We start from the raw sequence: 15,818 nt of genomic DNA, 5'->3' as shown, positions 1-15,818 counted from the left end.
ATGAACATACATAAAAAAACAAATAAAATTAAAATATTAAAAATGATACATTATTTAAACATAAACATTAAAATAAACTAGACTATATGCAAACTTAACAAACAAGAACAAAAGGCGAAGGGGATTTGAACTACAAATTATTATAGAAAAGGTGGTCAGGTAAAAACACAAGGTTAGGAATTTAAGATGGATGGTCAAATACAACATTATTAGTAAGTTCAAGATTAAGAATTATTGCTCAAAAGCATCTTTAAAAAGGAATGTTTTTAAATTAGTCACTTCCGAGGTGGATTGTTAGAAGTAGACTCCTTTCTGCTCTGCTGCAATGCCTTGTAGCCTCACTGCTTGGCAGCGAGTGTTCCTGTTCCTTCACACTTTTGAAAATGAACGGTGGATTGTGGGTGCCATCTAGCGACAGCAGTTTTCTGTAAGAGAAACAAGACCACAGAGTTAACAAGTTCCTTAGTTTGAAGTGAAATGACTGCCTGAGAGGGGCAGACTCCCTTTCTTGCAAGCTCTCTTTTACTTCTTATTTTGCATAGAATCCTATCTAGTGCAAATCTGGAAACTACCTATTTCCTGTTCTTTTGACTTATTGATCGTCTCTTCTCGATTTCTTCCAGGTTTCCAGTTCATGTGAAACCTGCTCCATCTGGAAATGTTACACAGTGAGCCTTTATTCACAGTTTACTGGGTTTTTCCTTTTGCCCCCCCCCAACCCCCATTTTTGTTCTCCCTTCTCCTTACCATTTAGCTGGTTATGTTATAATGGAGCAATTAGGTTAATAGGACAGGAACATCTATTTGTAGTCTGTTTTATAAAGACACATTGTCGCCTGTGTGTTCTTAAAAAACACTAGCACATGTTCTGTAGAAATTATGCCTGGATTATAAGTGCAGACAATTATGCCTGTGTAAATGTTAATGTGCAAGTGAGATTGTATGTATTTTATTAAATACACATGTGAATTACAATTCCCATTTATACTCTCCCCTTGAGCAAGTCTACTGTATAATGTAGAATCTCAGTTAACCGGGACTCTCACCCAATCGGCATAAAATTTGCCGGAGGGAAAAAAAAATGTCCCCGAAGCTCCAATGGCAGCGGTCCTGAGCCACAAACCCCCCTCCTTTCCTCTAGCCCCGAAGAAGAAGTACTTGAAGCACCAGCAAGGCACATCCAGGGCCACAAACCCTCCCTCCCTCAAGCCCCCAAGCAGCTACGAACCTCCCTCCCTCCCGCCCTGAAGCACCAACACAGCAGTGGTCCTAAGTCGCAAAGCTCTTCGCCCTTTCTCCCTCAAGCCCTGAAGCTTGAGGGGGAAAGGGTGAAGCAGGCAGAAGCAGGCGTTGGTCCTGAGCTGTGAACTTCCTAGCTCCCTCTCTCTCTCTTCCTTACCCAAAGCGTAGCAGGAAGCAGGAAGCAGCTTCAACACAGGCTGCCTGTGACCAGTCCCGGCAGGGCCTTTCCTCTGACGCGTTACTTCCACTGGCCTTTTACATGCCATACTGCTCGTGCCTAAAGTTAAACAGCAGTAAACAATAATCCTGTTATCATTCCAAATCAATTAAAATCTTTTAGTAGATCTTCAGTGGGCTCTTCTTTTGCCTTTTAGGAGCATAGAGCAAACATTTCTCTTATTCAACAATAGTAAAAAATGCTAACTCAAGAGATTTTAATATTAAACTAGGTAGTTAAATATAGTAGATGTTTACTATCGTGCTCTTCTAAAAGGATCGTAGGTTAATAATTGTTTCTCTTATAGTTTATGATATAGTTTTGTTCTGTCTAATTCACATTAGGTTATTTTTTCATTCATTTTTTTTATTGATTTTGTTCATTTTATCCTTTTCACTTTTTCATTTGTTTCTTTGGTATCCACGATCACTCTCTGCTTCATGTTATATTCCTTTCATAATCTTTTCATTTTCATAATTCTTTCTCAATTTTTCCTTTTGCCGTTTCACTCTTTCCACACAGGCTATTTTACGCACACCACCTGCCTCAAAGCGATTTTAGGTGTACCACGAGAGATTCTAGAATTTTATTTTAAAAAATTCCTTTCATAAGTATACACTAGAATAGATAACATGTAAATCCCGTACGTAAGAGTCTATCAATGTTATGAGCGTCTGTGTGCGTAAGGATACAACCGCCCACACAAGCATCATTCATTGACATGATTGGTCTTCGAAAACTAACGGCAAGTTATTTTAGCATTATTTTTATTTTTTTATGCAGTAGTTATCCTAACCTGAGCAGCAAAGCAATCAAGGCTTTGTTACCGTTTGGATCTTCGTATCTTTGCGAACTTGGATTTTCAGCACTGTCAGAAATTAAATTTTTTAAAAAAGAGAATGGCTGCAGAGGGTGGATGATAAAATGCATGTTAGCCTGTCAACTATCAAGCTGCGTTTTGAGTTCATTTGTACTCAAAAACAAGCACATCCATCGCATTGACTCAATTCCGTTCTATCTACTTTAGGGCTCCTTTTACTAATCTGTGATAGCGTTTTTAGCACGCGCAGAATTTTAGTGTGCACTAAACCCACACTACGCGGCTAGAACTGATGCCAGCTCAATGCTGGCGTTAGCGTCTAGTGCGTGTGGCAATTTAGCACGCGTGCGCTAAAAACGCTATCACAGCTTTGTAAAAGGAGCCCTTAGTTTCAATATTGTTACAATAACCCATACATAGCTTAAAGAACTTTAAATAACTCAAACTGAATTTTTTTGTTGGTTTTGCAGTTTTAAAATTTCAATTACAATGTGCCGGAAAAAAACATTTGCTCCGTTTAGTGTGCCAGAGCTAAAGTTTGAGAAACACTGATCTATCTAATGTACCTAGGGCAATAGGGGGATTAAGGGACTTGTCCAGGGTCACAAGATGCAGTGTGGGTTTAAACAATTATTCTCCACAAGTGCACATTTAAGATAGTCAGTAGGTGCAGTGGGTGGTGTAGCATTTGCCTACCCGCTGAATGTGGCCCTGTAGGTTTTGTTCTTTTTTAATTTTTTCTTCATTTTTTTCCTTACCTTATTCCGGTCACTGCAGCATACATTAGATTTCTGTAATATCAGTACTGTCCACTGGGCTCAGACACTAGCAAAATGATTATTCTTATTTCCCTGGGTATACCTGGTGATAGTTCTCCTCAGAGAATGAAATACTGAATATGGGATTTGAATAAATCTTTATTTAGTATTACAATTTCCATATCCTCCCTCTGTGTAACAGAGGTCATGTACGGCACATGGGGCTGAATTTTCAAATGCTTGCCACATGAGTTAGTTATGCTGAATATATTGCTATAAAGCATCGTAATATTCAAATTGTCCACTGGTTGCGGATGGTATGCAAATTTGAATGGTCTGAATTTCCTCCATTGCCTAAATTTGCAGAAAGGTTTCTGGAAAATGTAAGTTCAGGCTCAGCTAATCTTATCTGGTAGCATTTCTTCAACAGAGTTCCTAGTGAAGTACCTGATCCACGCATCACTTTAATTGATGCATTCAGCAGCAGAAAAGAAGTGGAAGGGTTGCCACACTTTACTGCTAGAGCAACCACTTGCGAAGGTAACTGCAGATCAGAATTTAACACCCGTTTGGGTCCCACATGTTTGAGAGAATCTTATCAAATGTGCTTTAATCACTAATCTATGACAAACAAGCGCCAGGGAACAGCTTCGAGTGAACACTGATAAAAGTAGACACCCAGGTCATACCTGGAAGCTTCCAGGTTCTAAAAATCATCTTCCTTTCTCTGCCTACCTTTATCTTTCCTCTATATAGGCTGAGCAGCAGGTGCAGGATCAGCCCAAGTGTATCTGATGCCATAGGTAAATCTTCAACCATGCACCCGCTCCATTACACCTCTTCTGCCAAAGTCTAACATCTCCCATCTTCCCTTTCCTATACCCCAACAGTTCATCATCTTCCCTTCTCTTGTATCTCACTTGACATTTTCCCCTCCCATTATTCAGCATCTAACATCTCTTGCTCTTCTTTTTCTTCTGGGCCTTCTCCTCCTCTTGCTGCCTTCATCACCTTCTGACTTACAGTGCCAAAGGATTCAGTGCCAGTGCAGGGTCTTGAAGCATAGGCCTGCTATGCTCAAGGGCGGCAGTGTTCCACCCTCGTCCCTTATAATTCAGGACTTCCTCTAGGACAAAGTGAAAGGACACTTCAGCTCAGGCCTGTACTTCAAGTCCTCATTCAAGCACTGATTCCTCTTGCTTCTTTGGCACATGAAGAGGGAGGGGAGATAGTGACACCAGCAGCAGCAAGGGAAAATGAAGCACTTGAGATGCTGCACTCCTGTCCACCCCCTTAGTAAAAGAGGGGGATAGTCTGGCTAGTGGTTGGGCTGGCCTGGAACCAGATGGCACCATGATGATGCTCAAAGCAGAAGAGATGGAGAGATGTTCTTAGGCAGTGGCCCATCATTTTTTAGCACCCCCCCATCTGTACGAAAAACATGATTTTTAGTAACAAGCCACACGTCACACATGAGTACCTAGGAAAAGGCAGCATCTTACATATGCAGTGAGCAGTACAACATCAGTACACCCATTGTAAAACTAAACAAGCCAGACTAGTATAGATCAATCCTACACCGTCAATCCTAACAGAAAACCATGTCTTTCGAACACACAGAATACAGAAAATACCTTCGCCTAGTATGGAATATGTCATCACAAACTAACCCCTCCCTCTTTTACAAAACTGTAGTGTGGATTTTAGCCACGATGGTAACAGCTCTGACGCTCATAGAATTCTGAGTACCACCACGCCTGGCGCTAAAAAACGCTCCACAGTTTTGTAAAAGGGGGGATAAAATAGAAATACATAGACAAAGTTTAAATTGAACCAGCAAGAAGCTGGACTCTGCATACAATGCAACACCACAGAAACAGTGAGACATGCCTCCTAAAGCAACAAATAAATAGAAAATTTTTGTTCTACCTTTGTCTTCTCTGGTTTTTGCTTTCCTCATCTTCTTGTTACTCTCTTCCTCCCATCCAATGTCTGCCATCTCTCTGCCCCTATTTGGCATCTTCTCTCCTTCTATGCCCCTTCCAGAAACTGTATGCCTCCCCCTTCCATCTCTCCTTTCACCCCCATTGGTCTGGCATCTTTCTCCTCTCCTTCCCTCTCCCACACCTCTCTTCTGCAATCCCTTTCTTCCCTCATTTTCCTTTATAATTTATTTTCTGCATCCTTCTAGATTACGTTCTTACTACCCTCTCATCAATTTCCTTTTTTACTGTCTACCTACAGCTCGCCACCTCTTTCCCTCACCCAATCCAGTATTTCCCTAACTCAATCCTTTTCCCCATCATGTGCCCTCCTTTTATTTATCCCCCTCCTTCCATCCTCTGCCCTCTTCTCTCTCTCCCTTCTTTCCACTTCCATCATCTTCCCCTTCTCTCTTTCCCCCACTTCCATCATCTGCCCTCTTCTCTCTCCCCACTTCCATCATCTGCCCCTTCTCCACACTTCCATCATCTGCCCCTTCTCTCTCTTTCCCCCCACTTCCATCATCTGCCCTCTTCTCTCTCCCCCTTCTCTCTACTTCCATAATCTGCCCCTTCTCTCTCTTTCCCCCCTCCTTTCATCATCTGCCCTCTTCTCTCCCCCACTTCCATCATCTGCCCCTTCTCCCCACTTCCATCATCTGCTCCTTCTCTCTCTTTCCCCCCACTTCCATCATCTGCCCTCTTCTCTCTCCCCCTTCTCTCCACTTCCATCATCTGCCCCTTCTCTCTCTTTCCCCCACTTCCATCATCTGTCCCCTTCTCTCATTCTCTCCATCCACCACAGGCCCATCTTTCTCCCTCACCTTTCCGATTTTGGCAACAAGATCGGAAAGCCCCCCCTCCGTGACGGCACTCAGCGGCATCGGCGCCCCCCCTGCCCCCCGACAGCACTCAAGTTCGGCCTCCTTCTCCCAGCATCAGCAGAACTTCAGAACGGCAACAGGTGCTATAGTAACATAGTAACATAGTAGATGACGGCAGATAAAGACCCGAATGGTCCATCCAGTCTGCCCAACCTGATTCAATTTAAAATTTTTTTTTTTTTTTTTTTTTCTTCTTAGCTATTTCTGGGCGAGAATCTAAAGCTTTACCCGGTACTGTGCTTGGGTTCCAACTGCCGAAATCTCTGTTAAGACTTACTCCAGCCCATCTACACCCTCCCAGCCATTGAAGCCCTCCCCTGCCCATCCTCCTCCAAACGGCCATACACAGACACAGACCGTACAAGTCTGCCCAGTAACTGGCCTAGTTCAATCTTTAATATTATTTTCTGATTCTAAATCTTCTGTGTTCATCCCACGCTTCTTTGAACTCAGTCACAGTTTTACTCTCCACCACCTCTCTCGGGAGCGCATTCCAGGCATCCACCACCCTCTCCGTAAAGTAGAATTTCCTAACATTGCCCCTAAATCTACCACCCCTCAACCTCAAATTATGTCCTCTGGTTTTACCATTTTCCTTTCTCTGGAAAAGATTTTGTTCTACGTTAATACCCTTTAAGTATTTGAACGTCTGAATCATATCTCCCCTGTCTCTCCTTTCCTCTAGGGTATACATATTCAGGGCTTCCAGTCTCTCCTCATATGTCTTCTGGTGCAAGCCTCCTATCATTTTCGTCGCCCTGCTCAGTCAAAAGCTTCCCCTGACTGAACTGCCTGGGCAGAAACAGGAAGCTGACTCAGGGGAAGCTTTTGACTGAGCACCTGTTGCCGATATGAAGTTCTGCTGATGCCGGGAGAAGGAGGCCGAACTTGAGTGCTATCGCGGGGCAGAGGGGCGCCGATGCCACTGAGTGCCGTCGCAGCCCAGGAATTTTCCAGACCTGTCCGGCTGTGTACCACCCCTAAGGCTGCACCCAGGGCGAACCGCTCCCCCCCCGTCCCCCTCTTGGTACGCCACTGTTCTTAGGTGGCTGCTTCTGTTACTGTACTTTCTTACCTTCTGCTTCCTGCCTCCAATTGGCTCAATCTGCTTGCCAAAATGAATCAACAAAGAGAGGCAGGGAAATTTTCTCTGGCTTTTAAAGAGACAACATGGGTAAACAAGATAAAAGAAGAGGAAAAAAAATGTCAGTGATGTGGCTAGTGAGCATAAATGTGGTAGAGCATAGAGAGGATAGGATCAGTGTTGTGTGTGTGCGCGTACACGTGCATAAATGAATCAAAAATGTGAAAGTAGAACAAAAGAGTAAGTGAGTAAATGAATGAAGACACAGGGAGGAAAGAACAATAGTGTGTGAATGAAGCAGAGATCAATCCCCTCTTTTACAAAGGTGCGCTAAGCTTTTTAGCAAGTGCTAAACACGCGCTAAACGCTAACGTGTGCATGTTATCCTATGGACGTGTTAGCGGTTAGCGCACGCATTGATTTAGCATGCGCTAAATCTGCGCTAAAACGCTTAGCTCGCCTTTGTAAAAGAGGGCCCAAGAGTGGAGGAGAACTAAAGTGCGATAATATATGGGAGACAGGGAAAGGAGAGAGTATGAGACAGACAGACAGACAGTGTGTATATGTATGTGTGTGTGTATATGTATGTGTCCACGAAAGGAGAAAGTCAGACTGTGTCTCTGTGGTGTGAGGATGATGAGAGAGGGGAGAACAAAATCCTCACCTCTTCCAGCATCAACCCTCATCTCACTGCTGTCCTATAGTTTAATGATTGGCCCAGTAACACTAAAGCATCTTCCCAAAGAAAACTTAATATGGAGTCTACTAGGCCTCAAACACTGAGAGGCTATGGGACATCTGGTCTACCCCCCTACTCAAGCTTCCAATCACCATGGAAACTCATGTGGGGAGGGTGGGGCCAGGTACTGCAGAGCTTCTCAGCATGCAAGAGTGGACAGGTTCTGAGATGAACATTTTTGGGGAGATGCTGCAGCAGTGCCGTCCAATCTATCATCTAACGGATAAGCACCTCAGCTACAGGCCTAGACTGAGGCAGAGCAATAAAGGCAACATTCTGGCACAGTGGTATGTGTCAATTTTTTTTTTTTTTTTTAGTAATATAAGTAAAAGCATTAAAGCTTACTGAGCTGGCCAGCTGTTAATATTCAGCAGCACTTAACCAGGTTTCATATACGAGGGGCCGCTGAGAATGATGTGGAGCCATGAAACTTACAAGTTATTCCAGACTTTTCTTGACACTTTTCACTAGGTGTCCTGGAGATAGGCACCAGTATATTAGGCCAAGTAAAACCTGGCCTAATTTATTAGCACCTAATTCGGATATCAAGCAAAGCCTAAGTCAACCATGCCTATTCTTCACCATGACCATGCCTACTTTTCAGATAGGCATTGTTAGGTATCAGAAAATGCCTTGACTTAGGCATCGCTAGGTGTCCTAAGAGTTTGGTGCTAAACTCTTAATTGTTAATATAAATTTTTTTGATTGACTGAAATCTGGCGCTGTCAATTACAGTGTCAATTAAAAAGAAAGTTGCGGGTAGATTCTGAAGTTAGGCATTGCTAGGCATCCTATACAGCAGAGTTTCTCAACTTCTTCAAGCAAAGTACCCACTAAGTCTAACAAATATCAACCGGGTACCTTGCCCAAGCTCCGCCCCAGACCCGCCCATGCTCCGCCCCTAACCCCATCCCATAATAATAGTATTAACATTCCTTCCCCTTGCAACCCCTTCAATCTGTCCCTCTGTTCCCTCTCTACCACCATATCCAACATGTCTCCCTTTCACCCTTTTCTACCTATTTGTTTACTCCTAGCAGAATTCTGCGCATCTCTCCATCACTTCATTCTGCTCCTGGATCCATCTCCCTCCTTCTCTCCTTCCACCTCCTTCCACCTGTGTATCTCTCTTTCCCTCTCATCTACCCCCATGCCCAACACCTCTCTCTCTCCTTTCCTTGTGCCCTGTGTCAAAGCTCTCTATCCCCCTCCATGCACCATCTTTTCCTTCCTCTCCTCCATTATTTGCAATTTCATCTTCTCCTCTCACCATGCATGTCTCCCTCTACTCCCCCATCTTTCCTTTTTCTCACCCACCCCTTTCCTCTCTCTGTGCCTCCAGATTTTCTTCCTCTACCTCTTCTCTTCCCCTGTGCCATTAGATATCCTTCCTCTCCTTCCCTGTACTCCAAGGCTTGTTTCTACAGGTTGTGGTATTGGCAGTGACTCTCACATGCTGCCTGCTGCTAACCCAGAAGTCTCCCCTCTGCCGTGGAGAAACTTCCGAGTCAGTGGCAGGCAGCATATGGGAATTGCTGTCGATACTGCGATGAGATTCGATGCTGAGTCGCTCCCCTCCCTCCCCGCCTTCGATTCACTGCTGATTTGCCCCTCCTCCCATATCTGACCTAAACAGCTGTGGTGAACAGGCTGCTCAGTGACCTGCCCACCAGAGCTTCTCTCTGCCGCGTCACCAGTGATGTCATCAGTGATGTAGCAAAGGGAAGGCCCCAGGCCAGGAGCAACCTGTTCACCGCTGCTGCTGCTTTGGCCCAGAGGAAACAAATCCATTCGAATTGATTTACCAAAGTGAACTGATGAATCAGTTCGAATGAATTGGGTAGCACTACCGCATACCCCCAACAAGCGGCTCACATACCCGCGTGTTGAGAAACACTGCAATACAGAATCTGGCCTGTACTGCCTACAAAATATATGGTGGTAAATGCTTACAGGGTAATTTTCTTTTAATGGCCATTCAGTAATGGCAACAGTAATGCATGGCCATTAATACAAAAAAATGGAAAATTGGCCATTTTACTGCTGCATAAAAATGACCTTAGCACATAGGAAAAACCTGCACAAGGGCACACTGAGATCACTGAAGGGAGAGTGTGGTGCAGTGATTAAAGCTACAGCCTCAGCACCCTGGGGTTGTGGGTTCAAACTCACAATGTTCCTTGTGACCTTGGGCACGTCACTTAATCCCTCCATTGCCCCAGGTATATTAGATGGATTGTGAACCCACCAGGACATACAGGGAAAAATGCTTAAGTACCTGAATAAACTCATGTAAACTATTCTGAGCTCTCCTGGGAGAACAAAATAGACAATTAAATCAATAATTTTTTAAATTGCAGATTAGTAAAACAACCCTTTAGATAGAATAGGGAGTCCAAATTCTTCTTTGGGACAGAGATGACAAGTGGACCCTGATTAACCAGTGACTACAAGCTAAATGCTGATGAAATTTGCCAGCCAATGATCCTTGGCTGAGGGAAACAGCAGGCAAGCAGGGATCAAAGATAAACTATCACATAGCAATGCAGGGACATGGCAAACACTGAAATTCATTATGAATGAAATATGAAAGCATCGATTAGAGGCACAACAGGGGTTTGAAGTTCCAATCCCAGAGAGAGTATGTGACTGAAATGAGCTCCATTAACCAGAATATCATCCTACAGAGGAATAAGCTCCCACTGGACTTTACTGTGAAGCGAGAGCTACTCTACTGTAGAAAGATCAAAGCCCATACTAATCCTAGACATACAACTGACAGGCTGATTACCTTGACCTCCTTGCTGTGCTTTAAGTTATTCTGCTTTTTAGATGCACTTGGGAAGCTTCACTTACTTCCACGAGTCAATTAATTATAAAATTAGAAATAGTCTGATTAGTATATTCCTCCATTCTTCAACAGCAATCAAAGAGTAATGAGGAATAACTGAAGATAGATTCTACTCCCCAAGGGTTTATTTCACCCAAATTACTTTTGACTTCATGATCAAGAATAGTGGTAAAAACCCAAATAGCAACGTCTTCAGGAAACAATATTTGAGAGAGAGATTTTGGGCCAGATTTTATAAATGGTGCCTAACTATGTAGGTGCCTAGGAAAACAGCAACTACCGCATGTCAATAAAAAATAGGCGCTTTCTGTAGATTTGCGCCTAAATCAACTTAAGTGCTGGTACATTAAGCCAGGGTTTTCTTGGCCTAAAATACCATCACCTTACTGAATCCTTGTCCAAACTCTGCCCCAAATCCGCCCCTAACCATGCCAGTTTACTAGTAGGCGCCGGTAGGCACCTTGGTGTAGATACCTCCATCAATTGTTTTTTAATGACGCTTTCAATTATCAATGCCAATTATACCAATTTAAAAAATCAAGTTAGGCACTTTGTACTTGCTCACATTAAACATCATCTGCCATTTTGATACCCAGTCTCCCAGGTCCTCTTGCAATTTTTCACAATCCACAAATTTTTGTCATCAGCAAATTTAATTATCTCACTAGTTATTCCCATCTCTAGATCATTGTTAAATATGTTAAAAAGCAGCGGTCCCAACACAAACTCCAGATGAACCCCACTATTTTCCCTTCTCTATTATGAATATTGATCATTTAACCCTACTTTCTGTTTTCTCTCTGTTAACCAGTTCTTAAACTATAAATAGGACGTTATCTCCTAACCCATGACTTGTCCAAACCATTTTTAAACTCAGCTTTGCTAAAAGCTGTTACTATATCCTTTGGCAAGAAGCTCCAGAGCTTAAATATTGTATGAGTGAAAATATTTTCTCCTATTTGTTTTAAAGGCATTTCCATGTAATTTAATTGTATGTCCCCTAGTCTTCAAAATTTTTGAAAGAGTAAAATATCGATTCACTTTTACCTATTCTACACCACTCAGGATTTTCTAGACCTCAATCATATTCCCCTTCAGTCATCTCTTTTCCAAGCTGAAGAGCCCTAACCTCTTTAGTCTTTCCTCATATGAGAGGACATCCATTCCCTTTATCATTTTGGTTGCTCTTCTTTGAACTTTTCTAATTCCGTTATATCTTTTTTGAGATAGTGACCAGAACTGAATACCATACTCAAGGTGAGGTTGCACTATGGAGCAATACAGAGGCATTATTATAATATTTGTGATCTTATTTACAATCTATTTCCTAATAATTCTTAATATCCCATTTGCTCTTTTGGCCATTGCTGCACTTTGGGCAGAAGATCTGAGCATATTGTCTATGAAGTCATCTAGATCTTTTCTTGAGTGCTAACCCCTAAGGTGGATCCTAGGATCTGGAAACTATGATTTGGATTATTCTTCCAAATATGCATCACTTTGCATTTATCCATATTAAATTATCACAGGTATGCCCACTCTCTGCCTCATACACACCCCTATGTCAAATAATAATAATAATAAATAAATGAATGAATAAATAAATAAATATATATATATATATATATATTAGCATGCCAGTAGCATGCACATATGTCCAACGTACCACAGGACACTTCAGGATGTCTCATGGTATCTGCAGTAAGCAAGCATTAATACTTACCATAGCTTAGTAAAAGGGACCCTTAGGCATCTATCTTAAAGAGGTAGGTGCCCAAATATGGTAAAATGAAACTCATTATCTAAACTGCAGTAGCCTATTTTTTTCACTTAATTTAGGAATCTAAAAACTAATTGAGGATAGAGCAGGAGTCAGGTCAGAGGAGTGGAGTTAGACCAGAGGTGGGCAACTCCGGTCCTCGAGGGCCGGAGTTCAGTCGGGTTTTCAGGATTTCCCCAATGAATATGCATTGAAAACAGTGCATGCAAATAGATCTCATGCATATTCATTGGGAAAATCCTGAAAACCCGACTGGATTCTGGCCTTCGCGGACCAGAGTTGCCCACCCCTGAGTTAGACACTCAGTTGGATTGCCAGTACTTAGGGGTAAATTCTAGAATCACACTTTGTGCCCGTTCGCATGACTAACATTTAGGCACAGGCATTTATGCCAATGAAAACCTAAGTTGTGTGTGGATAAAGCATATTCTACAGCAGTGCTGCTTTTAGGAAGGCCCATGAACTGCCCATGCTCCTCGCCTTTTGGGATGCACACAGTGGAATTTACATGCACCACTTTAGAAAATATGTTTAGAAAGTTCAGCGAGTTATTTCTAATTGGTGTCAATAATTGTTTGTTCATTGGCAATTATTGGTGCTGATTGCCTTATTAAAAAATCAAGAGCTCCTTTTACTAAGCTACGATAGCGGTTTTAGCGCGCGCTAGACTAACGCCAGCATTGAGCTGGCGCTAGTTCTAGCCACGTAGCGCAGTTTTAGGGCACGTGGCAATTCAGCTTAGTCAAAGGAGCCCTAAGTTGTGCACGCAAATCGGCAAAGCATGCAAATTTGCATGCACAGCTTTGGCTGCAGTATTCACAATCCGGGCTCGGTTTCTATGTTTCCCTCCCCTCTGTACAGCACTGCACTCTTCCCATGGAATGATGGATGATCAGATCTCTCTAAATAAATGAGTATAGCCACCACACTAGCTTTTAAACTAATCTGTGTATATTTTTATTTTGTAAGCATCTTTAGTCTCTTTCCCTCTCTCATCTAACACTTGGGATAGATGCAAACTTGCTGTGAAAAACGTACTCTCTCACATCATTCACTTCCAGCCATTTGCTCAGATCCCATTGGAAGAATGCAATTAAAATTGATTTTCAGTAAGAGCAGGGATGTAGGAAAAAGAAAGGAAGAGTGATTTTTATTTGAAGGGACTTCGGTCCCAGGTTCTTCCCTAATAGAAGTTGACTTGTGAAAGTGAAACCTTGAAGACAATTCAATCAGAAAAAGAGAGCTCACAGGGGAGATCAGAGCTTTAGCATAGAAAGTGTTTCAGGTTTTATTTCCAGTATGAAATATGATATTTTCTGGGCTTTAATATTCAGTGAAAGGTGAAGAGAACTTCCATTTAAATTAAAGATAAAAAGTCCCTTATGTTCTTATGTTGCAACACTGAGAGATAAATTGAACTGGAAGAGAAAGAGAATAATGAGGGTAGCAATGGATGAGCCAGAACACAGGTGAGCACAACTTTACATGACAAGAGCATCTCTCTCCATCATGGCGTTCTCTCAGAATGTCAATGCTTCTGCATGATGAATGGGCAGGATGGAGTGCAATGTGGAATTATAAGGCTGCAGATGAACAGAAAAGGGGAAGCTGTGCACAACGTTAAGGGTAGAAAAGATTAAGGACCAAGTAGAGAAATGACCAGAACTTTTCCTTCTGCCCAGGATTTCTTTTAGGTGGGGCTGCATAAAATTCCGGTTGTGCATTACAATGGAAGTCTTACTTATTGCACGAAGTTTCAAGTTTCAAGTTTATTAGTTTGCTTGTTGAATCGCTTAATCAGATTTCTAAGCGATGTACAATAAAATATACATGTAAGGAAACGAAAACATTACATACAGTTAATTAATTATAACGTAAACAAAAGGTAAGAGGGGGTGAAATACATTTTTTATAGTAAAGAAAGAACATACAGGGAAAACACATAAGGAAATTAAAATAACAAAAGATAGAAAAATAATTCGCTAGAATAACACTTTATAATAAAATTTAATTAATTTGCAAATGCGTCTTTGAACTAAAAGGTTTTTAATTCGCTTTTAAATTTCCCAAACACCTTCTCCTCCCGTAAAAACATAGGAAGCGCATTCCAGATCTGGGGAGCTGTACATGAGAAGATAAATTGTCTTCTTGTGCTAATTACTTTTAACGAAGGAATTGATAAAAGGTTCCGCTCACTAGATCTTAAAGTTCTTTTAACTGAATATGGGATAAGTAGTCTGAATAAAAATGCTGGAGTCTTATTTTCTAATGTTTTAAAGATAATAGTACATAATTTATGTGTAATTCTATGTATGACTGGAAGCCAATGAGCCTTTTTAAGGAGTGGTGTCACATGATCAAATTTTTTAGATTTTGTTATTAATTTAATAGAAGCATTTTGAATAATTTGTAAACGTTTAATTTCTTGTAACGCAATTCCTGTAAATAATGAGTTGCAATAATCGATTTTAGACATCACCAGAGAGTGAATAAGAATATTAAGTGCTCTGGGACAGAGGAATTTAGAAATGGATCGAATTTTCCGCAATCTATAGAAGGTGGTTTTAACAATACTACTAATGTGATCATGATAATTAAGGCATTGTACACAAGTATGAAGTGGTCTCACTTGCTTAACTCAGGAATATCTGTCCCGATATGTACTGTAATGAACTTAAGAGGAAGAAGAAAATAATTCAGTAACAATTCCACGAGTCAATGCTGTGAAATCCTTCAAGGAAAACATGAACTGGTTTTTATGTGGACAGTGGTTCCCTGGTGTCATAAAAAAATTTTTCCATGCTAACACCTATTTTTTTTTTTTTTAGTGGGAAAGGTAAATGATCCTTCTGCCTTCCAGTGTCTGCCCTGAATAGTGCCACATTGATCAGACATGATAATCAGTGACACTATCTGGTTAAAAATGGGGAGTGTCTGGCTTAGTGGTTAAAACTACAGCCTCAGCATCTTGAGGCTGTGGGCTCAAACCTCAAGCTTGTGACCCTGGACAAGTCACTTAATCCCCATTGCCCCAGGCACGTTAGATAGAGTGTGAGCCTACTGGGACAGATAGGGAAAAATGTTTGAGTACCTGAATGTGATCTGCTGAGAAACGTACTGATAGTGCAGAATAAAAGCGTTATAAAAAAAGTACCACTGAATATAACGTTAGGACCCAGTCAGCAGGGGCTAACCGGGCATCCAATTAACTTCTACTACGCTACCTCTGATGTTAGGAACAAAAGCGGCTGACTCCTGAACAGTGGCGTAGCGAGGGTGAGCGGCGCCTGAGGTGGTGGTGCCCCTCTCCTACCCCCCTGCCTCATGCACGCGCCCCTTCCCCATACCTTCTTAACTTTGGTGTGAACAACCATCAGCTTGATGCCCACGTTGGCTTTGGCGCTCTCTTGATATCACTTCCTAGATGCGGATCCCGGAAGTGACATCAGAGAGAGCACCGA

At 42.0% G+C, this 15,818-nt stretch overlaps 1 long non-coding RNA gene across 1 annotated transcript; it reads right to left on the bottom strand.

Annotated features, from left to right (window-relative positions):
- Positions 1 to 87: 87 nt before the first annotated feature.
- Positions 88 to 15,785, bottom strand: LOC117346436. Its single transcript, XR_004536591.1, has 3 exons — positions 15,705 to 15,785; positions 1,400 to 1,519; positions 88 to 425 (listed from the first exon to the last, which is right to left on the bottom strand). It is a non-coding gene; the product is annotated as an uncharacterized LOC117346436 (long non-coding RNA).
- Between the last annotated feature and the right edge of the window lie 33 nt (positions 15,786 to 15,818).

Source organism: Geotrypetes seraphini, chromosome 12 (assembly GCF_902459505.1).
Source record: "Geotrypetes seraphini chromosome 12, aGeoSer1.1, whole genome shotgun sequence".
In the NCBI taxonomy this organism is placed as follows: Eukaryota; Metazoa; Chordata; class Amphibia; order Gymnophiona; family Dermophiidae; genus Geotrypetes; species Geotrypetes seraphini.
The sequence above is the reverse complement of the archived record's forward strand: the minus strand, read 5'-3'. Positions and strand labels throughout refer to the sequence as shown.